This window comes from Lonchura striata, chromosome 9, assembly GCF_046129695.1.
Source record: "Lonchura striata isolate bLonStr1 chromosome 9, bLonStr1.mat, whole genome shotgun sequence".
NCBI classification, from domain to species: domain Eukaryota; kingdom Metazoa; phylum Chordata; class Aves; order Passeriformes; family Estrildidae; genus Lonchura; species Lonchura striata.
The window spans coordinates 3,921,693-3,945,948 of record NC_134611.1 but is presented as its reverse complement, the minus strand read 5'-3'; positions in this window follow the sequence as shown (position 1 = coordinate 3,945,948).

Genomic DNA, 24,256 nt, shown 5'->3' with positions numbered 1-24,256 from the left:
AGGCCTGACTGCAAAAAATCCTTATATCGAAGGATGGACCCCAGACCAAAGTTGTCCCCACCTCAAACTTGTGCTGCCCTGATGGACCCAAGGGAGCCCTACAAACTGACATCAGGAACCTGGACCTGTGAGTTTTCTTTCCCAGGGAAAAGGGACAAAGCATGTGCCCAGGGGCCCCTGGCCCTGGGCTGGGACCTGACTGCAAAAAATCCTTATATCGAAGGATGGACCCCAGACCAAAGTTGTCCCCACCTCAAACTTGTGCTGCCCTGATAGACCCAAGGGAGCTCTACAAACTGACATCAGGAACCTGGACCTGTGAGTTTTCTTTCCCAGGGAAAAGGGACAAAGCATATGCCCAGGGGCCCCTGGCCCTGGGCTGTGGCCTGACTGCAAAAAATCCTTATATCGAAGGATGGACCCCAGACCAAAGTTGTCCCCACCTCAAACTTGTCCTGCCCTGATAGATCCAAGGGAGCCCTACAAACTGACATCAGGAACCTGGACCTGTGAGTTTTCTTTCCCAGGGAAAAGGGACAAAGGATGTGCCCAGGGGCCCCAGGCCCTGGACCTGAGTGCAAAAAATCCTTATATCGAAGGATGGACCCCAGACCAAAATTGTCCCCATCTCAAACTTGTGCTGCCCTGATAGACCCAAGGGAGCCCTACAAACTGACATCAGGAACCTGGACCTGTGAGTTTTCTTTCCCAGGGAAAAGGGACAAAGGATGTTCCCAGGGGCCCCTGGGCTGGGACCTGACTGCAAAAAATCCTTATATCGAAGGATGGACCCCGGACCAAAGTTGTCCCCACCTCAAACTTGTGCTGCCCTGATAGACCCAAGGGAGCCCTACAAACTGACATCAGGAACCTGGACCTGTGAGTTTTCTTAGCCAGGGAAAAGGGACAAAGGATGTGCCCAGGGGCCCCTGGCCCAGAACCTGACGGCAAAAAATCCTTATATCGAAGGATGGCCCCCAGACCAAAGTTGTCCCCACCTCAAACTTGTGCTGCCCTGATAGACCCAAGGGAGCCCTACAAACTGACATCAGGAACCTGGACCTGTGAGTTTTCTTTCCCAGGGAAAATGGCCAAAGGATGTGCCCATAGGTCCCTGGTCCTGGCCCAGGCCCTGACTGCAAAAAATCCTTATATCGAAGGATGGACCCCAGACCAAAGTTGTCCCCACCTCAAACTTGTGCTGCCCTGATAGATCTAAGAGAGCCCTACAAACTGACATCAGGAACCTGGACCTGTGAGTTTTCTTTCCCAGGGAAAAGGGACAAAGCATGTGCCCACGGGCCCCTGGCCCAGGACCTGACTGCAAAAAATCCTTATATCGAAGGATGGCCCCCAGACCAAAGTTGTCCCCACCTCAAACTTGTGCTGCCCTGATAGACCCAAGGGAGCCCTACAAACTGACATCAGGAACCTGGACCTGTGAGTTTTCTTTCCCAGGGAAAAGGGACAAAGCGTGTGCCCAGGGGACCCTGGCCCGCGACCTGTCTTCAAAAAATCCTTATATCGAAGGATGGACCCCAGACCAAAGTCGTCCCCACCTCAAACTTGTGCTGCCCTGATAGACTCAAGGGAGCCCTACAAACTGACATCAGGAACCTGGACCTTTGAGTTTTCTTTCCCAGAGAAAAGGGACAAAGCATGTGCCTAGGGGCCTCTAGCCCTGGGCTGGGCACTGACTGCATACAATCCTTATATCGAAAGATTGATCGTAGACCGAAGTTGTCCCCACCTCAAACTTGTGCTGCCCAGATAGACCCAAGGGAGCCCTACAAACTGACATCAGGAACCTGGACTGGTGAGTTTTCTTTCCCAGCGAAAAGGGACAAAGGATGTGCCCGGGGGCCCCTGGGCTGGGACCTGAATGCAAAAAATCCTTATATCGAAGGATGGACCCCAGACCAAAGTTGTCCCCACCTCAAACTTGTGCTGCCCTGATAGACCCAAGGGAGCCCTACAAACTGACATCAGGAACCTGGACCTGTGAGTTTTCTTTCCCAGGGAAAAGGGACAAAGCATGTGCCCAGGGGCTCCATGGCTGTGGCCGGACTGCAAAAAATCCTTATATCCAAGGATGGACCCCAAACCAAAGTTGTCCCCACCTCAAACTTGTCCTGCCCTGATAGATCCAAGGGAGCCCTACAAACTGACATCAGGAACCTGGACCTGTGAGTTTTCTTTCCCAGGGAAAAGGGACAAAGGATGTGCCCAGGGGCCCCAGGCCCTGGACCTGAGTGCAAAAAATCCTTATATCGAAGGATGGACCCCAGACCAAAGTTGTCCCCATCTCAAACTTGTGCTGCCCTGATAGACCCAAGGGAGCCCTACAAACTGACATCAGGAACCTGGACTGGTGAGTTTTCTTTCCCAGGGAAAAGGGACAAAGGATGTTCCCAGGGGCCCCTGGGCTGGGACCTGACTGCAAAAAACCCTTATATCGAAGGATGGACCCCGGACCAAAGTTGTCCCCACCTCAAACTTGTGCTGCCCTGATAGACCCAAGGGAGCCCTACAAACTGACATCAGGAACCTGGACCTGTGAGTTTTCTTAGCCAGGGAAAAGGGACAAAGGATGTGCCCAGGGGCCCCTGGCCCAGAACCTGACGGCAAAAAATCCTTATATCGAAGGATGGACCCCAGACCAAAGTTGTCCCCATCTCAAACTTGTGCTGCCCTGATAGACCCAAGGGAGCCCTACAAACTGACATCAGGAACCTGGACCTGTGAGTTTTCTTTCCCAGGGAAAAGGGACAAAGGATGTGCCCAGGGGCCCCAGGCCCTGGACCTGACTGCAAAAAATCCTTATATCGAAGGATGGACCCCAGACCAAAGTTGTCCCCACCTCAAACTTGTGCTGCCCTGATAGATCTAAGAGAGCCCTACAAACTGACATCAGGAACCTGGACCTGTGAGTTTTCTTTCCCAGGGAAAAGGGACAAAGCATGTGCCCACGGGCCCCTGGCCCAGGACCTGACTGCAAAAAATCCTTATATCGAAGGATGGCCCCCTGACCAAAGTTGTCCCCACCTCAAACTTGTGCTGCCCTGATAGACCCAAGGGAGCCCTACAAACTGACATCAGGAACCTGGACCTGTGAGTTTTCTTTCCCAGGGAAAAGGGACAAAGCGTGTGCCCAGGGGACCCTGGCCCGCGACCTGTCTTCAAAAAATCCTTATATCGAAGGATGGACCCCAGACCAAAGTTGTCCCCCCCTCAAACTTGTGCTGCCCTGATAGACTCAAGGGAGCCCTACAAACTGACATCAGGAACCTGGACCTTTGAGTTTTCTTTCCCAGGGAAAAGGGACAAAGCATGTGCCTAGGGGCCTCTAGCCCTGGGCTGGGCACTGACTGCATACAATCCTTATATCGAAAGATTGATCGTAGACCGAAGTTGTCCCCACCTCAAACTTGTGCTGCCCAGATAGACCCAAGGGAGCCCTACAAACTGACATCAGGAACCTGGACTGGTGAGTTTTCTTTCCCAGCGAAAAGGGACAAAGGATGTGCCCAGGGGCCCCTGGGCTGGGACCTGACTGCAAAAAATCCTTATATCGAAGGATGGACCCCAGACCAAAGTTGTCCCCACCTCAAACTTGTGCTGCCCTGATAGACCCAAGGGAGCCCTACAAACTGACATCAGGAACCTGGACCTGTGAGTTTTCTTTCCCAGGGAAAAGGGACAAAGCATGTGCCCAGGGGCCCCTGGCCCTGGGCTCGGCACTGACTGCAAAAAATCCCTATATCGAAGGATGGACCCCAGACCAAAGTTGTCCCCACCTCAAACTTGTGCTGCCCTGATAGACCCAAGGGAGCCCTACAAACTGACATCAGGAACCGGGACTGGTGAGTTTTCTTTCCCAGCGAAAAGGGACAAAGGATGTGCCCAGGGGCTCCACGGCTGGGACCTCACTGGAAAAAATCCTTATATCGAAGGATGGACCCCAGACCAAAGTTGTCCCCACCTCAAACTTGTGCTGCCCTGATTGACCCAAGGGAGCCCTACAAACTGACATCAGGAACCTGGACCTGTGAGTTTTCTTTCCCAGCGAAAAGGGACAAAGGATGTGCCCAGGGGCCCCTGGCCCAGGACCTGAATGCAAAAAATCCTTATATCGAATGATGGACCCGAGACCAAAGTTATCCCCACCTCAAACTTGTGCTGCCCTGATAGACCCAAGGGAGCCCTACAAACTGACATCAGGAACCTGGACCTGTGAGTTTTCTTTCCCAGGGAAAAGGGACAAAGGATGTGCCCAGGGGCCCCAGGCCCTGGGCTGTGGCCTGACTGCAAAAAATCCTTATATCGAAGGATGGACCCCAGACCAAAGTTGTCCCCACCTCAAACTTGTGCTGCCCTGATAGACCCAAGGGAGCCCTACAAACTGACATCAGGAACCTGGACCTGTGAGTTTTCTTTCCCAGGGAAAAGGGACAAAGCATGTGCCCAGGGGCTCCATGGCTGTGGCCTGACTGCAAAAAATCCTTATATCCAAGGATGGACCCCAGACAAAAGTTGTCCCCACCTCAAACTTGTCCCGCCCTGATAGATCCAAGGGAGCCCTACAAACTGACATCAGGAACCTGGACCTGTGAGTTTTCTTTCCCAGGGAAAAGGGACAAAGGATGTGCCCAGGGGCCCCAGGCCCTGGACCTGACTGCAAAAAATCCTTATATCGAAGGATGGACCCCAGACCAAAATTGTCCCCATCTCAAACTTGTGCTGCCCTGATAGACCCAAGGGAGCCCTACAAACTGACATCAGGAACCTGGACTGGTGAGTTTTCTTTCCCAGGGAAAAGGGACAAAGGATGTTCCCAGGGGCCCCTGGGCTGGGACCTGACTGCAAAAAATCCTTATATCGAAGGATGGACCCCGGACCAAAGTTGTCCCCACCTCAAACTTGTGCTGCCCTGATAGACCCAAGGGAGCCCTACAAACTGACATCAGGAACCTGGACCTGTGAGTTTTCTTTCCCAGGGAAAAGGGACAAAGGATGTGCCCAGGGGTCCCTGGCCCAGAACCTGACGGCAAAAAATCCTTATATCGAAGGATGGACCCCAGACCAAAGTTGTCCCCACCTCAAACTTGTGCTGCCCTGATAGACCCAAGGGAGCCCTACAAACTGACATCAGGAATCTGGACTGGTGAGTTTTCTTTCCCAGGGAAAAAGGACAAAGGTTGTGCCCAGGGGCCCCTGGCCCAGGACCTGTCTTCAAAAAATCCTTATATCGAAGGATGGACCACGGACCAAAGTTGTCCCCACCTCAAACTTTTGCTGCCCTGATAGCCCCTAGGGAGCCCTACAAATTGACATCAGGAACCTGGGCTTCTGAATTTGCTTTCACCATTTAGATATCCCTCATTCTTTCCCAGGGCCCTGCAATTCCCCTGGTTTGTCAGGTCCCATGTTTCCTTTTGCCTTCTCAATGTCAAAACTGCGCAGGATTTGTCTTATCTTGCATCTCCCACCCCCAAGTACTCAGGGATTTTTTTTCATGCTGAATATGTGTTGCAATCTGAGAGTACAAAACTTGGGGCTTGTTTTTTTTCTGTGCTGGATTTGTCCTCGAGAAATCTGCAACCATATAACCCTAACCACAACCACTTTGCTTTGCTCAGAAATCACAACCTTCAGAACAGCATCATGGCACCTCACCCACTGGCACCTTCCCAAAGCATTCCACTAATACTCCACATTTTCAGTGGGCATCCTGTCTCACCCTCATCCTGACCCTAAAATTGTACCAAGTAATTCTAAAATAGCCATTAGGAATGTATAACAATTCTCTAAAAGTCACCAGAGACTGCCTTCAAAAAGCCCCTAAATATTCCTAATAGCCCTGCAAAAAAAAAAAAAAAAACACTCAAGGAAGCCTGCTCAGCCTCCAAGCCCCTTCCTCTTGCTCTCTAGCCCACAGATGTCATCCCTACCTTTTTGCAGCGGGTCCTGTTGTCCTCTGAGGGTTCTGGCATTGTCCTGGTGCGAGGGTCATTGCCCTGCCCCAGCGGGAGGCTTCCGGTGTGGTCTCGCTGTCAGGCTTGCTGTGCTGTGCTGCTGTTGTCGGGGGTGAAAAGGGAAAAGGCTGCTTAGGGTGAGGTTAGCATTGGGGTGAGGGGTGCTGCACCTGTACCCTAACTTGCCTCCGAAGCTGTACCCTGTAGCCCTGATCCCCACTGGACTGTCCAGCCCTCAGACCCTCTCCCTTCACCCCTGACCCCTCCCTCTGCCCCCCAGCCCTCAGGCTCTGGCTGTCACCCTCGAGCCCCCCTTTGCCCCTCAAGCCCCCTCTCAGCTGCCCCTCAGCTCCTGTGTGCCACCCTTAATCCCTCTCCTCTGCCCCTCAGCCCCCAGCTTCTCTGTCACCCTCCAGCTGCCCCTGCCCCCCTCAGCATCTCTCTGTGCCACCCACTGTCCTCTCCCCTGTTCCTCCCTCACCTCCCAGCCTCTGTCACCCTGAAGCCCCCACAGTGCCCCTCAAGCTGCCCCTCAGCCTCTATGCCATGAAAAGACCCTAAAAAAACATTAAAATGCCCTAAAAAAACCCCTCGTCTTCAAAATGACCTAAAACCCCCACAAAAAACATACAAATAGCCTCAGAATGCCCTTAAAATACAATAAAAATACCCTACTTTAAAGCACCCCTAAAACACCCCTAAAAACCGCCGAAGAACTTTTAAAAAAATCCCTAAATATTCCTAAAAGATCTCTAAAAATAGCCCCAAAATCCTTAAAACACATTGATAAGACCCTAAAATAATACCGCAGCGAGGAAGGCTGGAAAATGCGAAGCCGCGCTCCCGGCCCCGGGCGCAGCGCGGCTCCGGCAGGAAAGCGGCTCCTCCGGCAGGCAGAGGCGGCGCCGCGCCGGGAGACCCCCGCCCGCTGCCCCCGGCCCGGCGGGGCCGGCACCGCGCCCGGGGGGCCCCGGCACTGCCGGCAGGGCTCCGCGCCGGACCCTTCGCTGCCGGGCCGGGGGCAGAAGAAGCGCCCCGAATGCAGCGGCACAGCCCGATCCCCGCCCTGCCAGCGCTGCCACGGCTGCAGCTCCCTTCCTCTGAAGCCCCGACACTGACGCCACGCTCCAGCGCTCACCTCACCCCAACGAGGGCACAGAAACGTGGGCTCCCCTTCAACTGCGTCCCCTAGAAGAGCAGAAAAGAAGCGGCTTTCCTCAAATGATGGCAAAAGGGAGCTTTTTACCTCAGTCCAAACCTCTTAAAAGGCGGGACCACAGGACTGCCCCCTCCAATTCAACCTCAGGATGACAAAATTTCAAAGGGAAAGGGGAAAAGTCCCCGCTACGCTTTGAGCAATGCTCCACGTATCCAAGTGTGTATCCAGGTGATTCCCCAGACCCTGTCCGAGGTGCTCACCGTCCTTCCAGGAGACAGCCCCGGGAGCCCCCCATAAACTCCTCTTCTCCAGCAGCTCCGTGCAAAAGCCAGCAAAGGTAAACCCTCGCCCTTAAATAACCTCCCCCGGCAGGACCCCGCCCCTCCTCATCATCCTAACAGCTCACACCTGGGGCTGCTCTGAGCCCTCATCATCTTAACAACTCACACCTGGGGCTGCTCTGAGCCCTCATCATCCTAATAGCTCACACCTGGGGCTGCTCTGAGCCCTCATCATGCTAACAGCTCACACCTGGGGCTGCTCTGAGCCCTCCTCATCCTCACAGCTCACACCTGCTGCTGTTGCCACTCTCCAACAGTGTATCTCCCTCTCCAGCACACAGCCCACTTCTCACAGACACAGATCCAACAGAAATCTGCTACAGGTGTTGGCTTTTCTTAATCCACCTGGTTACACGATTAAAACACATACATGCATTGATGGTCATTGAGAGAAAGCTTTCCCCTGGACAAAACAGTCCTTTTGCTCGCACGCTTTGATATACCTTCGGAAAAAGCAGAATCTGCACCAACTCCTAAGACCCCTGCTGAGGAACCCAGCCCTGCTTGGGACACCCAAAGCAGCAGACCTTGAAAAAGGAGGGGAAAAGTCAAGCTTGGAGTGGAAAAAGAGGACAGAAGTACAGCAGCCTTTAAAAATGCCTGCACGGAGCAATAGTGGGAACCAGTCACATTTCTTCTTTCCTTGCTTTCTGTGATGACATAAAAAGGAAGTAAGAACACGTTAAACAAAAGGCAGAGCTAGGATTTTACAGGTCTTTATTTTGGCAGGCTGCATGACAAATGCCTCTTCCGGGACTGCAAGCCTTTTGGGGAATGGCAGAGAACAGAGGCAAAAGGTGCCGGGGAGCCCTTTCTGTTCCCTTCAGCCCCTGCAGCTGCTCCGCTGGTTTCAGGGCACTTGCTTGGTTCGTCCCTAGAGAAAAAGGCTAGGGCATGATTTTCAAAACTACTGCCCGTCCCCAGTCAGAGTTTCCTGCATTCCTGGGTACAAATGAGTGGATGGAGAGAGTGGATGGATGCTGTCCAGCAGTGTCCCCAGGGGCATCTGGAGTGTTCACACTGCTGAGCTGAGAAAAACTCACCAAACCCAGCCCAGGGGCCTGTGATCCCCCACCCACCCGGGGGAACTCTGGGCGCTGTAAACAGAGGCCACAGCACACACCAGGCTCTGCTGTGCCTGCTGAGGAGTCTCTGTATGAGCCCTGAGCCCTGGCATCGCCTCCCAAACACCACAGAGACCTCTTGTGTCATCAGAGAAAAGCCCTGGAGCAAACGTGTGTCCCCAGCATGATCAACAAGAGATGCAGAATTACCTCCTCAATAAAAACGCTGTTTCTGATGGAAATGTTACCTCTGTCGACTGCGAGGATTTTATAGGAATACTGGCTCAAGAATTCAGTGACTTCAGGGATTCCATACCACAGGTTCCTGGGACTGCTTGGGCATCCAGAGCCTATAGTATCGGTTAAACTGGTAGAGCTGAGGATACTTAGCAGCTTTGTCACAGAGCTGGAACATCAAGCAGGGAGCAAGGGGTTCTCTCAGAGAGTGCAGGAGGCCAGTGAAAACAGCACCAAGGTCCTCCACGACATCTGCTCCTAGAAAAGCCAAATAAATTAAACTATTGACATGAGCACGGACACTGGGGCAACCTTCCTTACTTTGGGCCTGGCCAGCAGCCTGCAGAGCCTCACACAGAAAAGAACTGAACGAGATCAAAAAGTATTCCAAGTGACCTAGACACGTGCTCCTGGCCGCTGAGGTACCTAAAAAACCCATCAGACATCATCAGCTCTTGCTGAAGCAAATAATCCACCTTCACCGTGTTGTGCCAAAAACACACCCGGACCTTAACAGGGAGAGACCCTGCCAGGCACCGCCTCAGAGAAGAACCGAGCTGTACTGGGGGGACACACCCAGCCAACGTGTACGAATTAAACAGAATTTTCTCTCAGAACTGGGACTTTCAGAACCCCCCAATTGCTACTCGACTGCAACAGACACACAGAGGGCTTCGTGAGGTGCTCTGGGGTTGGCCAGTCCTGCCCCAAGCCCTGCTGATGCCCCGGTGGTTTTAACGCTGTCCTCAAGGAGACACCTTGCGTGAACCACAAACTTGTGCTGCCCTGATAGACCCAAGTGAGCCCTACAAACAGACATCAGGAACCTGGACCTGTGAGTTTTCTTTCCCAGGGAAAATGGCCAAAGGATGTGCCCAGGGGCCCCTGGCCATAGGCTGGAAACTGACTGCAAAAAATCCTTATATCGAAGGATGGACCCCAGACCAAAGTTGTCCCCTCCTAAAGCTTGTGATGCCCTAATACACCCAAGGGAGCTCTACACAATGACAGCAGGAACCTGGACTGGTGAGTTTTCTTTCCCAGGAAAAAGGGACAAAGGATGTGCCCAGGGGCCCCCGGGCTGGGCTGGAACCTAACTGCAAAAAATCCTTATATCGAAGGATGGACCCCAGACCAAAATTGTCCCCTCCTCAAATTTGTGCTGCCCTGATTGACCCAAGGGAGCCCTACAAACTGACATCAGGAACCTGGACCTGTGAGTTTTCTTTCCCAGAGAAAATGGCCAAAGGATGTGCCCAGGGGCCCCTGGCCCAGAACCTGACGGCAAAAAATCCTTATATCGAAGGATGGACCCCAGACCAAAGTTGTCCCCACCTCAAACTTGTGCTGCCCTGATTGACCCAAGGGAGCCCGACAAACTGACATCAGGAATCTGGACTGGTGAGTTTTCTTTCCCAGGGAAAAAGGACAAAGGATGTGCCCAGGGGCCCCTGGCCCAGGACCTGAATGCAAAAAATCCTTATATCGAAGGATGGACCCCAGACCAAAGTTGTCCCCACCTCAAACTTGTGCTGCCCTGATAGATCCAAGAGAGCCCTACAAACTGACATCAGGAACCTGGACCTGTGAGTTTTCTTTCCCAGGGAAAAGGGACAAAGGATGTGCCCAGGGGCCCCTGGGCTGGCACCTGACTGCAAAAAATTCTTATATCGAAGGATGGATCACAGACCGAAGTTGTCCCCACCTCAAACTTGTGCTGCCCTGATTGACCCAAGGGAGCCCTACAAACTGACATCAGGAACCTGGACCTGTGAGTTTTCTTTCCCAGGAAAAATGGCCAAAGGATGTGCCCAGGGGCCCCAGGCCCGGGACCTGACTGCAAAAAATCCTTATATCGAAGGATGGACCCCAGACCAAAGTTGTCCCCTCCTAAAACTTGTGATGCGCTAATACACCCAAGGTAGCTCTACAAACTGACATCAGGAATCTGGACTGGTGAGTTTTCTTTCCCAGGGAAAAAGGACAAAGGATGTGCCCAGGGGCCCCTGGCCCAGGACCTGAATGCAAAAAATCCTTATATCGAATGATGGACCCCAGACCAAAGTTGTCCCCACCTCAAACTTGTGCTGCCCTGATAGATCAAAGAGAGCCCTACAAACTGACATCAGGAACCTGGACCTGTGAGTTTTCTTTCCCAGGGAAAGGGGACAAAGGATGTGCCCAGGGGCCCCTGGGCTGGGAACTGACTGGAAAAAATCCTTATATCGAAGGATGGACCCCAAACCAAAGTTGTCCCCACCTCAAACTTGTGCTGCCCTGATAGACCCAAGGGAGCCCTACAAACTGACATCAGGAACCTGGATTTGTGAGTTTTCTTTCCCAGGGAAAAGGGACAAAGGATGTGCCCAGAGGCCCCTGGGCTGGGACCTGACTGCAAAAAATCCTTATATCGAAGGATGGATCACAGACCGAAGTTGTCCCCACCTCAAACTTGTTCTGCCCTGATAGACCCAAGAGAGCCCTACAAACTGACATCAGGAACCTGGACCTGTGAGTTTTCTTTCCCAGGGAAAATGGCCAAAGGATGTGCTCAGGGGCCCGTGGGCTGGGACCTCACTGGAAAAAATCCTTATATCGAAGGATGGACCCCAGACCAAAGTTGTCCCCACCTCAAAATTGTGCTGCCCTGATAGACCCAAGGGAGCCCTACAAACTGACATCAGGAACCTGGACCTGTGAGTTTTCTTTCCCAGGGAAAAGGGACAAAGGATGTGCACAGGGGCCCCAGGCCCAGGACCTGACTGCATAAAATCCTTATATCGAAGGATGGACCCCAGACCAAAGTTGTCCCCACCTCAAACTTGTGCTGCCCTGATAGACCCAAGGGAGCCCTACAAACTGACATCAGGAACCTGGACCTGTGAGTTTTCTTTCCCAGCGGAAAGGGACAAAGCGTGTGCTCAGGGGCCCCTGGCCCGCGACCTGTCTTCAAAAAATCCATATATCGAAGGATGGACCCCAGACCAAAGTTGTCCCCTCCTAAAACTTGTGATGCGCTAATACACCCAAGGTAGTTCTACAAACTGACATCAGGAATCTGGACTGGTGAGTTTTCTTTCCCAGGGAAAATGGCCAAAGGATGTGCCCAGGGGCCCCTGGCCCAGAACCTGACGGCAAAAAATCCTTATATCGAAGGATGGACCCCAGACCAAAGTTGTCCCCACCTCAAAATTGTGCTGCCCTGATAGACCCAAGAGAGCCCTACAAACTGACATCAGGAATCTGGACTGGTGAGTTTTCATTCCCAGGGAAAAAGGACAAAGGATGTGCACAGGGGCCCCAGGCCCAGGACCTGACTGCAAAAAATCCTTATATCGAAGGATGGACCCCAGACCAAAGTTGTCCCCACCTCAAACTTGTGCTGCCCTGATAGACCCAAGGGAGCCCTACAAACTGACATCAGGAACCTGGACCTGTGAGTTTTCTTTCCCAGCGGAAAGGGACAAAGCGTGTGCTCAGGGGCCCCTGGCCCGCGACCTGTCTTCAAAAAATCCATATATCGAAGGATGGACCCCAGACCAAAGTTGTCCCCTCCTAAAACTTGTGATGCGCTAATACACCCAAGGTAGCTCTACAAACTGACATCAGGAATCTGGACTGGTGAGTTTTCTTTCCCAGGGAAAATGGCCAAAGGATGTGCCCAGGGGCCCCTGGCCCAGAACCTGACGGCAAAAAATCCTTATATCGAAGGATGGACCCCAGACCAAAGTTGTCCCCACCTCAAACTTGTGCTGTCCTGATTGACCGAAGAGAGCCCTACAAACTGACATCAGGAATCTGGACTGGTGAGTTTTCTTTCCCAGGGAAAAAGGACAAAGGATGTGCCCAGGGGCCTCTGGGCTGGGACCTGAATGCAAAAAATCCTTATATCGAAGGATGGATCACAGACCGAAGTTGTCCCCACCTCAAACTTGTGCTGCCCTGATAGACGCAATACAGCCCTACAATCTGACATAAGGAACCTGGACCTGTGAGTTTTCTTTCCCAGGGAAAAGGGACAAAGGATGTGCCCAGGGGCCCCTGGCCCGGGACCTGACTGCAAAAAATCCTTATATCGAAGGATGGACCCCAGACCAAAGTTGTCCCCACCTCAAACTTGTGCTGCCCTGATAGACCCAAGGGAGCCCTACAAACTGACATCAGGAACCTGGTCCTGTGAGTTTTCTTTCCCAGGGAAAAGGGACAAAGGATGTGCCCAGGGGCCCCTGGCCCTGGCCCAGGCCCTGACTGCAAAAAATCCTTATATCAAAGGATGGTTTACAGACCGAAGTTGTCCCCACCTCAAACTTTTGCTGCCCTGATAGACCCAAGAGAGCCCTACAAACTGACATAAGGAATCTGGACTGGTGAGTTTTCTTTCCCAGGGAAAAGGGACAAAGGATGTGCCCAGGGGCCCCTGGGCTGGGATCTGACTGCAAAAAATCCTTATATCGAAGGATGGACCCCAGACCAAAGTTGTCCCCACCTCAAATTTGTGCTGCCCTGATAGACCCAATACAGCCCTACAAACTGACATCAGGAACCTGGACCTGTGAGTTTTCTTTCCCAGGAAAAATGGCCAAAGGATGTGCCCAGGGGCCCCTGGCCCGGGACCTGACTGCAAAAAATCCCTATATCGAAGGATGGACCCCAGACCAAAGTTGTCCCCTCCTAAAACTTGTGATGCCCTAATACACCCAAGGAAGCTCTACAAACTGACAGCAGGAACCTGGACCTGTGAGTTTTCTTTCCCAGGGAAAAAGGACAAAGGAGGTGCCCAGGGGCCCCTGGCCCTGGCCCAGGCCCTGACTGCAAAAAATCCTTATATCAAAGGATGGTTTACAGACCGAAGTTGTCCCCACCTCAAACTTTTGCTGCCCTGATAGACCCAAGAGAGCCCTACAAACTGACATAAGGAATCTGGACTGGTGAGTTTTCTTTCCCAGGGAAAAGGGACAAAGGATGTGCCCAGCGGCCCCTGGCCCAGGACCTGACGGCAAAAAATCCTTATATTGAAGGATGGACCCCAGACCAAAGTTGTCCCCACCTCAAACTTGTGCTGCCCTGATAGACCCAAGGGAGCCCTACAAACTGACATCAGGAACCTGGACCTGTGAGTTTTCTTTCCCAGGGAAAAGGGACAAAGGATGTGCCCAGGGGCCCCTGGGCTGGGACCTGACTGCAAAAAATCCTTATATCGAAGGATGGACCCCAGACCAAAGTTGTCCCCTCCTCAAAACTATGCTACCCTGATAGACCCAAGGGAGCCCTACAAACTGACATCAGGAACCTGGACCTGTGTGTTTTCTTTCCCAGGGAAAATGGCCAAAGTATGTGCCCAGGGGCCCCTGGGCTGGGACTTCACTGCAAAAAATCCTTATATCGAAGGATGGACCCCAGACCAAAGTTGTCCCCACCTCAAACTTGTGCTGCCCTGATAGACCCAAGGGAGCCCTACAAACTGACATCAGGAACCTGGACCTGTGAGTTTTCTTTCCCAGGGAAAAGGGACAAAGGATGTGCCATGGGGCCCCTGACCCGGGACCTGACTGCAAAAAATCCTTATATCGAAGGCTGGACCCCAGACCAAAGTTGTCCCCACCTCAAACTTGTGCTGCCCTGATAGCCCCTAGGGAGCCCTACAAACTGACATCAGGAACCTGGGCTTCTGAATTTGCTTTCACCATTTAGATATCCCTCATTCTTTCCCAGGGCCTTGCAATTCCCCTGGTTTGTCAGGTCCCATGTTTCCTTTTGCCTTCTCAATATCAAAACGGCGCAGGATTTGTCTCATCTTGCATCTCCCAGCCCCAAGTACTCAGGGATTTTTTTTCATGCTGAATACGTGTTGCAATCTGAGAGTACAAAACTTGGGGCCTGTTTTTTTTCTGTGCTGGATTTGTCCTCGAGAAATCTGCAACCATATAACCCTAACCACAACCACCTTGCTTTGCTCAGAAATCACAACCTTCAGAACAGCATCATGGCACCTCACCCACTGGCCCTCCACTGGCACCTTCCCAAAGCATTCCACTAATACTCCACATTTTCAGTGGGCATCCTGTCTCACCCTCATCCTGACCCTAAAAATGCACCAAGTAATTCTAAAATAGCCATTAGGAACGTATAGCAATTCCCTAAAAGACACCAGAGACTGCCTTCAAAAAGCCCCTAAATATTCCTAATAGCCCTGCAAAAAAAAAAAAAAAACACACTCAAGGAAGCCTGCTCAGCCTCCAAGCCCCTTCCTGTTGCTCTCTAGCCCACAGATGTCATCCCTACCTTTTTGCAGCGGGTCCTGTTGTCCTCTGAGGGTTCTGGCATTGTCCTGGTGCGAGGGTCATTGCCCTGCCCCAGTGGGAGGCTTCCGGTGTGGTCTCGCTGTCAGGCTTGCTGTGCTGTGCTGCTGTTGTCGGGGGTGAAAAGGGAAAAGGCTGCTTAGGGTGAGGTTAGCATGGGGGTGAGGGGTGCTGCACCTGTACCCTAACTTGCCTCCGAAGCTGTACCCTGTAGCCCTGATCCCCACTGGACTGTCCAGCCCTCAGACCCTCTCCCTTCACCCCTGACCCCTCCCTCTGCCCCCCAGCCCTCAGGCTCTGGCTGTCACCCTCGAGCCCCCCTTTGCCCCTCAAGCCCCCTCTCAGCTGCCCCTCAGCTCCTGTGTGCCACCCTTAATCCCTCTCCTCTGCCCCTCAGCCCCCAGCTTCTCTGTGTCACCCTCCAGCTGCCCCTGCCCCCCTCAGCATCTCTCTGTGTCACCCACTGTCCCCTCCCCTGTTCCCCCCTCAGGCCCAGCCTCTGTCACCCTGAAGCCCCCACAGTGCCCCTCAAGCTGCCCCTCAGCCTCTATGCCATGAAAAGACCATAAAAACACATAAAAATGCCCTAAAAAAACCCTCAACTTCAAAGTGCCTTAAAACCCCCACAAAAACAAAAAAATAGCCTCGGAACGTCCTTAAAATACAATAAATATACCCTTCTTTAAAACACCCCTAAAAGCCCCCAAAGAACCTTTTAAAAAAAAAAAATCCCTACATATTTCTAAGAACTCTTAGAATAGCCCCAAAATCCATAAACCACATTGATGAGATCCTAAAATAATACCGCAGCGAGGGAGGCTGGAAGATGCGAAGCCGCGCTCCCGGCCCCGGGCGCAGCGCGGCTCCGGCAGGAAAGCGGCTCCTCCGGCAGGCAGAGGCGGACTGTTTTCTCCAGGGGATAGCTTTCTCTCAATGACCATCAATGCACGTACGTGTTTTAACCGTGCACACAGACGGATTAAGAAAAGCCAACACCCATAGCAGATTTCTGTTGGATCTGTGTCTGTGAGAAGTGGGCTGTGTGCTGGGAACGGAGAGACGCTTTTGGAGGGCGGCAAGAGCGGCAGGTGTGAGCTGTGAGGATGAGGAGGGCTCAGAGCAGCCCCAGGTGTGAGCTGTGAGGATGATGAGGAGGGGGTGGCTCCTCCGGCAGCTGATTTAGGGGGTTTTCCTCGCATCGCTTTTGCACGGAGCTGCTGGAGGAGAGAAGTTTATGGGGGGCTCCCGGGGCTGTCTCCTGGAAGGACGGTGGGCGCTTCGCACAGGGTCCGGGGGATCACCTGGAAACCCACCTGGATAAGTGGAGCCTTGCTCAGAGGAGGAGCCGAGGGACAAACCTTTATGCCGAGAAGCAGCAGCCGAGCAGGTGAGCCGGTGCGCCTTTTCAGCCGGGGCTTTTCTCCTTTCCCTTTGAAACTTCGTCATCCTGAGGTTGAATTGGAGGGGGCAGTCCTGTGGTCCCGCCTTTTAAGGGGTTTGGACTGAGGTAAGAAGCCCCCTTTTGCCATCGTTTGAGGCAAGCCGCTTCTTTTCTTCTCTTCTAGGGGACGCAGTTGAAGGGAAGCCTACATTTCCGTGCCCTCGTTGGGGTGAGGTGAGCGCCGGAGCGTGGCGTCAGTGTCGGGGCTTCAGAGGAAGGGAGCTGCAGCCGTGGCAGCGCTGGCAGGGCGGGGATCGGGCTGTGCCGCTGCATTCGGGGCGCTTCTTCTGCCCCCGGCCCGGCAGCGAAGGGTCCGGCGCGGAGCCCTGCCGGCAGTGCCGGGGCTGGCCGGGGCGGAAGGGGAGCTGGGCGCGGCTGGGCTGCCGCGGGCCCGCCGGAGCCGCGCCGGTGCGAGCCGTGCGGAGCCGAGCGGAGCTTTGGCCGGGCCGGCGGGCGGGGGAGGCGGCGCGGGCGGGGCCGGTGCCGGCCGGTGCCGCCGCTCCGGGCGCGGGGCTCGGGCGCCGCCGGGGCCCCCCGGGCGCGGTGCCGGCCCCGCCGGGCCGGGGGCAGCGGGCGGGGGTCTCCCGGCGCGGCGCCGCCTCTGCCTGCCGGAGGAGCCGCTTTCCTGCCGGAGCCGCGCTGCGCCCGGGGCCGGGAGCGCGGCTTCGCATCTTCCAGCCTCCCTCGCTGCGGTATTATTTTAGGATCTCATCAGTGTGGTTTATGGATTTTGGGGATATTCTAAGAGTTCTTAGGAATATGTAGGGATTTTTTTTTTTAAAGGTTCTTTGAGGGCTTTTAGGGGTGTTTTAAAGTAGGTTATTTTATTGTATTTTAAGGGCGTTCCGAGGCTATTTTTTATGTTTTTGTGGGAGTTTTAAGGCATTTTGAAGATGAGGGGTTTTTTTAGGGCATTTTTATGTGTTTTTATGGTCTTTTCATGGCATAGAGGCTGAGGGGCAGCTTGAGGGGCACTGTGGGGGCTTCAGGGTGACAGAGGCTGGGCCTGAGGGGGGAACAGGGGAGGGGACAGTGGGTGGCACAGAGAGATGCTGAGGGGGGCAGGGGCAGCTGGGGGCTGAGGGGCAGAGGAGAGGGATTAAGGGTGGCACACAGGAGCTGAGGGGCAGCTGAGAGGGGGCTTGAGGGGCAAGGGGGGGCTCGAGGGTGACAGCCAGAGCCTGAGGGCTGGGGGGCAGAGGGAGGGGTCAGGGGTGAAGGGAGAGGGTCTGAGGGCTGGACAGTCCAGTGGGGATCAGGGCTACAGGGTACAGCTTCGGAGGCAAGTTAGGGTACAGGTGTGGCACCCCTCACACCACCCGTACCTCACCCTAAGCAGCCTTTTCCCTTTTCACCCCCAACAACAGCAGCACAGCACAGCAAGCCTGACAGCGAGACCACTCCGGAAGCCTCCCGCTGGGGCAGGGCAATGACCCTCGCACCAGGACAATGCCAGAACCCTCAGAGGACAACAGGACCTGCTGCAAAAAGGTAGGGATGACATCTGTGGGCTAGAGAGCAAGAGGAAGGGGTTTGGAGGCTGAGCAGGCTTCCTTGAGTGTTTTTTTTTTGCAGGGCTATTAGGAATATTTAGGGGAATTTTGAAGGCTTTCTCTGGTGACTTTTAGAGAATTGTTATGCCTTCCTAATGGCTATTTTTGAATTCCTTGGTGCATTTTTAGGGTAAGGGTGAGGGTCTGACAGGATGCCCACTGAAAATGTGGAGTATTACTGGAGTGCTTTGGGAAGGTGCCAGTGGAGGGCCAGTGGGTGAGGTGCCATGATGCTGGTCTGAAGGTTGTGTTTTCTGAGCAAAGCAAGGTGGTTGTGGTTAGGGTTATATGGTGGCAGATTTCTCGAGGCGAATTCCAGCACAGAAAAAAATCAAGCCCCAACCTTATTACTGTCAGTTTGCAACATGTATTTGGAATGAAAAAAAAAAAAAAAAGCCTGAGTACTCGCGGGTGGGCGATTTGGACTGGGCAAAAGGAAACCTGGGACCAGGCAACCCAGGGAGATTGCAGGGCCCTGGGAATAAAGGAGGGATATCTACATGGTGAAAGCAAATTCAGCAGCCCGGGTTCCTGGCGTCAGTTTGTAGGGCTCCCTTGGGGCTGTCAGGGAAGCACAAGTTTGTGGCGGGGACAACTTTGCTCTGGGGTACATCGGCAAAAACGCCTCTCTCCATCAAGGTCCCCACGGGCCGCCATCGTGTCGCGGACCCTCTGGACAAGTGCTGCCGCCTTGTGGGCACAGGGCGGTACTGCAGCCCCCCAGCCGGAGCCCGGCCAAAGCGGCGGGAGGGGCGAGGGGCGGGAGCGAGCGGCGAGCGGGGCGGTGTCTGTGAGTGAGGGGAGGGCTGGAGGCGGCTCCGCGGGCCGAGGGCGGCCGGGGCCGGTGCCGGCGGGCAGCGGAGGCGCGGTCGCAGCGCTCCCGGGCCGCGGCCGAGCGGCATCGGAGCAGGGCTGCGCCGCCTTTCCCGGCCCCGCGCCCCTCTCCAGACGCCGGGAGCGGCCGCGTGCCGGAAAATGCCGCCGGGGCGGCGGAGCGGGGCCCTGGCTCTGCCCGCCCCTCCTGCCGCCCTCCCTGGAATGGTTCGAGGCGTTATGGGTCTAGTGAGGTAGGAATAATTATCTCGTTGTTACTAATTAAAGGGGTTTTTTTTGTTTGGTTTTTTTTGTTTGTTTGGTTTTGTCTTCGGTTTTGTTTTGGGTTTTTTTGGGGGGGAACTAGAAAGATACTTTGTGTTCCTGGAATGTTGCATTCTCTCTCTGTTGTTTTCCCAGTTAGTCTGGATCCTCTGCTTACATTTTTTCCTTCACTTATTAGATGTCGTGGATATGCTGGCTGTTCTGATGGAGGGCAGTGATGGCTTAGATCAAGAAATTGGGTTCTCTTTAAATGAAGATGTGATTATCCAAACCGTTCCCTGCAGTGCTGTTTTCCCTGCTGCATTAGCAGCCAGGAATATGCTGTTGCTTCAGTCTGAAAATGGAACAGGTACTGGGTTTTTTCTTATGTTTTGTGTCATTTCCAGCAGTGGAGTGAAAGTAGGAGAAGATTTTAACGAATTGCATTCATCCATACAGATGTCTTTTGTGGACCCATTTGAGCCAGCTGACTAAATCTGGCATAAAAGATAGCACAGAGATTTTAACTGTTGAAAAACTCTGAGCAGGAAGTGTTCCCACAGTGCAAGAATCCTTTGAGTCCGGGTGCTTAAATACTGTAATTCATAAGTTGTCTAGAGGAGGAGTAGAAGAAAGTTATACTAAGCTACCTTTTCAGGAAGATGAACTAAACCTCATTAGAAGTCTGTATGGACACTCATTCTGCATATTAAAGGAGCAGGAAGGAAGGCAATTGATGGTGCTTCAATTCTCCATCAGAGGCCTAAGACGAATGTATCTTAACAGATTTCTCTTCTTAATTCAGTTAGTGTATTTTCATTTCCCTGAATGACTCCAGGTAGACAAAGGCGCAAGGGAATAGTGGGTTTTGGATTGCCCAGGATACTACAGGTGGAGGTCCTCAGGAGGTGGCACGTGCTTTTTGGCTGTTGCCACAAACCATGGAGCTTTGAGCCATCCCAGGTGCCAGCAGCACCCTGAGCAGTGCTTACCAGCACCTGGCACTGGTAAACGTTCCTGGCACAAAAGATTGTCTCTCTGTGGCCGAGCTGTGTCCGTGCAGGTAGCAGGGACAGCCACGCCATGGTCAGGGTTGCTGCTGCAGCACGTCCCATTCTGTCCTGGTAAGATTCGCTGAGTGCTAGTCACGAGAAGAGTGTCTAAAGTGATTTCTAAGAGAAAAGCTGCAAGGGGTCAAACACGATCTTTCCTGTGGTTTTTGTAGCCAGATCACCGTCGGTTCCCAGCACTGAACCAGGGCAGGGTGTGCCGTAGCTTGGCTCGTCCCTGAACGGGTGCCACCGTGCCTCTCCCTTCTTTACTGCCCAAAGCTTTGTGTCCGGGCACAAGGGGAGTAGAGAAGCTTCCTGCCAGGAGATTGAGAGGCAGCCCGTGTGCTCATTCTTCTGCTCCATGAGCCTTTCCTGGCAGAGACGGGGCTGCATGGCGCTCCCTGCATTTGCAGCACTGGTACTTGCTGATAGCGCAGCTTCTTCTCCCATCCTCTTGCTGGCTGCGAGGTCCTGTTACCTTCCCTCATGTTACCTTCTGGCTCTTTTCATCCCTAACTGAATTTAATTTTCCCTTGGGAGTGATCCCTGGGGTTCTGGTGCTTGCCCGTTTCTCTCTGCATGCTATAGAATTTTATTGTTCTGGGAAGACTTAAGTTTCCGCTTAAGCTAACAGGGTGATCAAAAAAATGTATATAAAATGTCTTAGCTTTGGCCTTCTCTGTAGCAGGTGCACTGAGAAGGGAAAGAATTGTGAAAGGTATGGAGCTGCCTTCTCTGGCATACCACCAAGCCCCCATCCCCAGGCTTCTACTCTCCTGCTCTCTGGTTTCCAGTGCAGAATCAGCTGCCCATGGGTGCAGCGTGGTGACAGTGCACTGGTGGCACAACTGCTCTGTGGTGTATTTCTTCCAGAAATAAAAAGGGCTAATTTCTTGTAATTTGCCAAAGAGAGGGGAATGATGGAATGAGTCTCCTGGAGGCATCTTTTCTCCCATGGTGAGTAGACACTGTTACTTGCCTTCTGTCAGTAATTTCACAGTCTTACCCTTCATTTTGTTGCAGATGCAGAAGAAACAGCTATGTAACAAGGTGCTATGTGACGCGTGCTGTGAAATTCATTAACTTGCCACTACCTGATTATTGCAAGCAATGAAAAGGTAAAGAGATAATCGTGTTAGTAGAGCAGGGCTCAGATCACGTTATTTGATTTAAACCATTATCTGTTGTGAATCTTCTGTTACCAGTGAGCTACACGGCAGTGGCAGCAAAACTTGTGTAGCACATGGGTGCGGTGATGTGCCAGATTGTGCCAGCTGTGTGGGCAGCTCTGCCCAGTGCCCCCAGTTACGGCTTTGGCATGATCCCCAAGTGGCTGGCCATGGCTGTGCTTTGGCTGAGAATGGCCATCCACCAAGAAGAGGGTGGAAGCTGTGGTGGGACAAGGCAGGTACCCAGAGAGGGAACGTGCTCTTGAGAGTGGATCCAGAGGCCTCTGGTTTGAAGTCATTAGGCAGAGCCTTGTGCTTTGATGCTTTTCTGATCCACAGGCAAAGCAAAAAGCAAGGGTACTTCCTCTGACAAGAGGAAGAGCCATCATTTAGCCTGGCTGAAATCTGTCAGAAAAGCGCTTTGCGAAATGCAGTTGTACTTGGAGTGGCTGTTGCATAAAACAGATGAAATTTTGTTTGAGGAAGAGCTAAGAACTGTCAGCTGCTTGTGCTACTGGACACCAGATATCCCTAAGCCTCCCTCATTGCTAGACAAGAGTCTTCTTGCTGCTTGAGCACTGCATAAACACAGTGAAGGTATGGTCTCTGCACTACAGATTGTGCAGCCTGATACATGAGAGTAGATGTATCTGGATGGACAAATGGGGACTGGCAAGAAACAAGGAGAGAAATATCACAAAAGTGATTTTATGACTGTTAAAATAACAATATATCGATGACCTGAGTGGTCAGAAGTCCCCTAGAGGGGCTTCCTTGTTGTCTTGTTGGTTGATTGTTGGGCTCCAAGAAAAAAATACTTCCCTCGTTCCTTCTGTACCACTCATGAGCCTTGTTCAGTTGAAGAGAAGAAAGCCTTGGAACAAGCAGTGAGATATTTCTCTCGTTTCTCCTCTGAACACATGAGAACAGATGTCCAGGCAGTATGAAGTTGATGCAGGTCTGCTAAAGCCCTTGTGTATAAAGGTGGAATTGGGTAATAGTTGCCTTAAAAGCTGTAGAACGTGGTTGTACATAGAGCTATGTTGATAATGTTTAAAAGAGAAGCACGGAGAAGACTTGCTCCCTGGACATGGCTATGTGATAGTATGTGGGTTAAATTAAAGCACTAGCCGGCACTGAGGGGAAAAAAAGAAATTTGTTTCAGTAGTTCCATTGCATGCAGCTGTCTATGGTTGTTGTAAGAATTCTGAACACTGTGAATTTTGCCGGAGTGTGGAGTTGCCATGTCCTTGTCAGGTGATGGATGAGGCAAAGTCAGCCCTTCAGAGCCACTGCTGATGGCTAATGCTAATCCACAGATTGTTTCTGTTTGGGGAGTGCACTGGCTATAAACTCACATTTTGTATGCTAGTATTTCTTTGCTTTCTCTACACATTGGGTTGCTGATAAAAAGGGTATTGGCTCTAGATCAAAGCAGTTACTTTCGGAGTATTTTGAACTAGCAAAGACTTTTTTCTTGAAATGAAAATGTTATGTAGGAATGCGTTGCTTTCAGCTGTGTAATTTGTAATTAATTTTGGGAAGTACCCAAAGTTTTCTAGGCTTTTGCAACAAGCCAAGTGGGCTGCCTCCAGCCCAGGCTTCCAGGGTCCTGGATTCCTAAACTCACGTGTTCTGGGACTCATGGCAGCTCAGCCTCCTCAAGAGTAGCTGCAAAGTGTCAAGACAGACAGGTGATCTGCTGCTCTCTGGCTCACAGGGATGGATACTGGTGATGAAAATGGTGTTGCTACCAGAAATAGTAAAACTTTAATGTCTGCTCAGTCTATTTGTGTGTATTTCAGAAAAGGAGAGAAAATTCTTGGAGTAGATTCAGTCACCTTGGAAGGCTGTGGCACCTTGGAGGATGCTCATTAGTGATTTCAAAGGGAAGTGTCCCTGGAAGCCAATGTCAGAAATCCTCACAAGTGGGTAACAGCAGTCAGGTTAATGTTTGTGGCTCTTCAAAAGCTTTACTTGGATGTCTCTTCAAAACAGTCTGGATGCACTGAAGGAGGGCTGTGCCTTCCTTTTTTCTTTTTGAGTAGCTGCCTGAAGATAAATATAAGATGGACTTTCTTAAAACATAAATGAGAAAACACCCAAGGCTGGGTGAAAGTCTTGAATGCTCAGACTTAAAAGTCATCAATTCCCCAGCAATGTTAGATGAGCCTAAAGTGTATAGGTCAGCAACAACTTCAGCAGGCAGCCTAAAAAACACAAGAAGATTTATTCTCTTGGATATTAAACATGGCATCTTATTCTTTGGCAGCTCATAGGTGATCTCTGCATGGGGCTGCACATGCCTTTCTCTGCGTGTGTGTATTTGCCTGCAAGTGTAATGTGACAGTCCTAAAGGATTTGTGGATGCAGATAAACTAAGTCCAGCTCAAATGTATTCCATAAACAGCTCTTGAGGTACACTCATCTTTGTGTTGTTTCATTTGTTCAGTTCTTGGAAAGCCACAGGAGCTTATTAGACTGCTCTGGCCTATGCCCAGGGGAGTCACTTAGGTGGGAATTGGACACCTCTAGCCGTAAACCTATAAAAGGAAGAAATGCATACCGTTATTTTTGTTGGGTCTTATTGAATGAACTGGCTGCTCATCTTCTGCAGAATCCTAAGCACTGTATTTAAAGCCTCCGAGTAAGTTCCTTACTTTGAATAATTTAATATCTTTCACTGGTCCTTCTGCTTTTTCTTTTGCAGTCCCATATAAAATGTTTTATGACAGTTTAAAGAAACATCAGTCATTGGATATCTGTAGGTCAGGCAAAGACTAGCCTGCTTTTAGTGTTTTAGTGTTTGGTTCTGTCTGGAAAGAAAATTCCCATTGCTGCCTATCCTTGTGCAGCCAAGGCGTTTGAAAAACTCACCAGCTGAACACA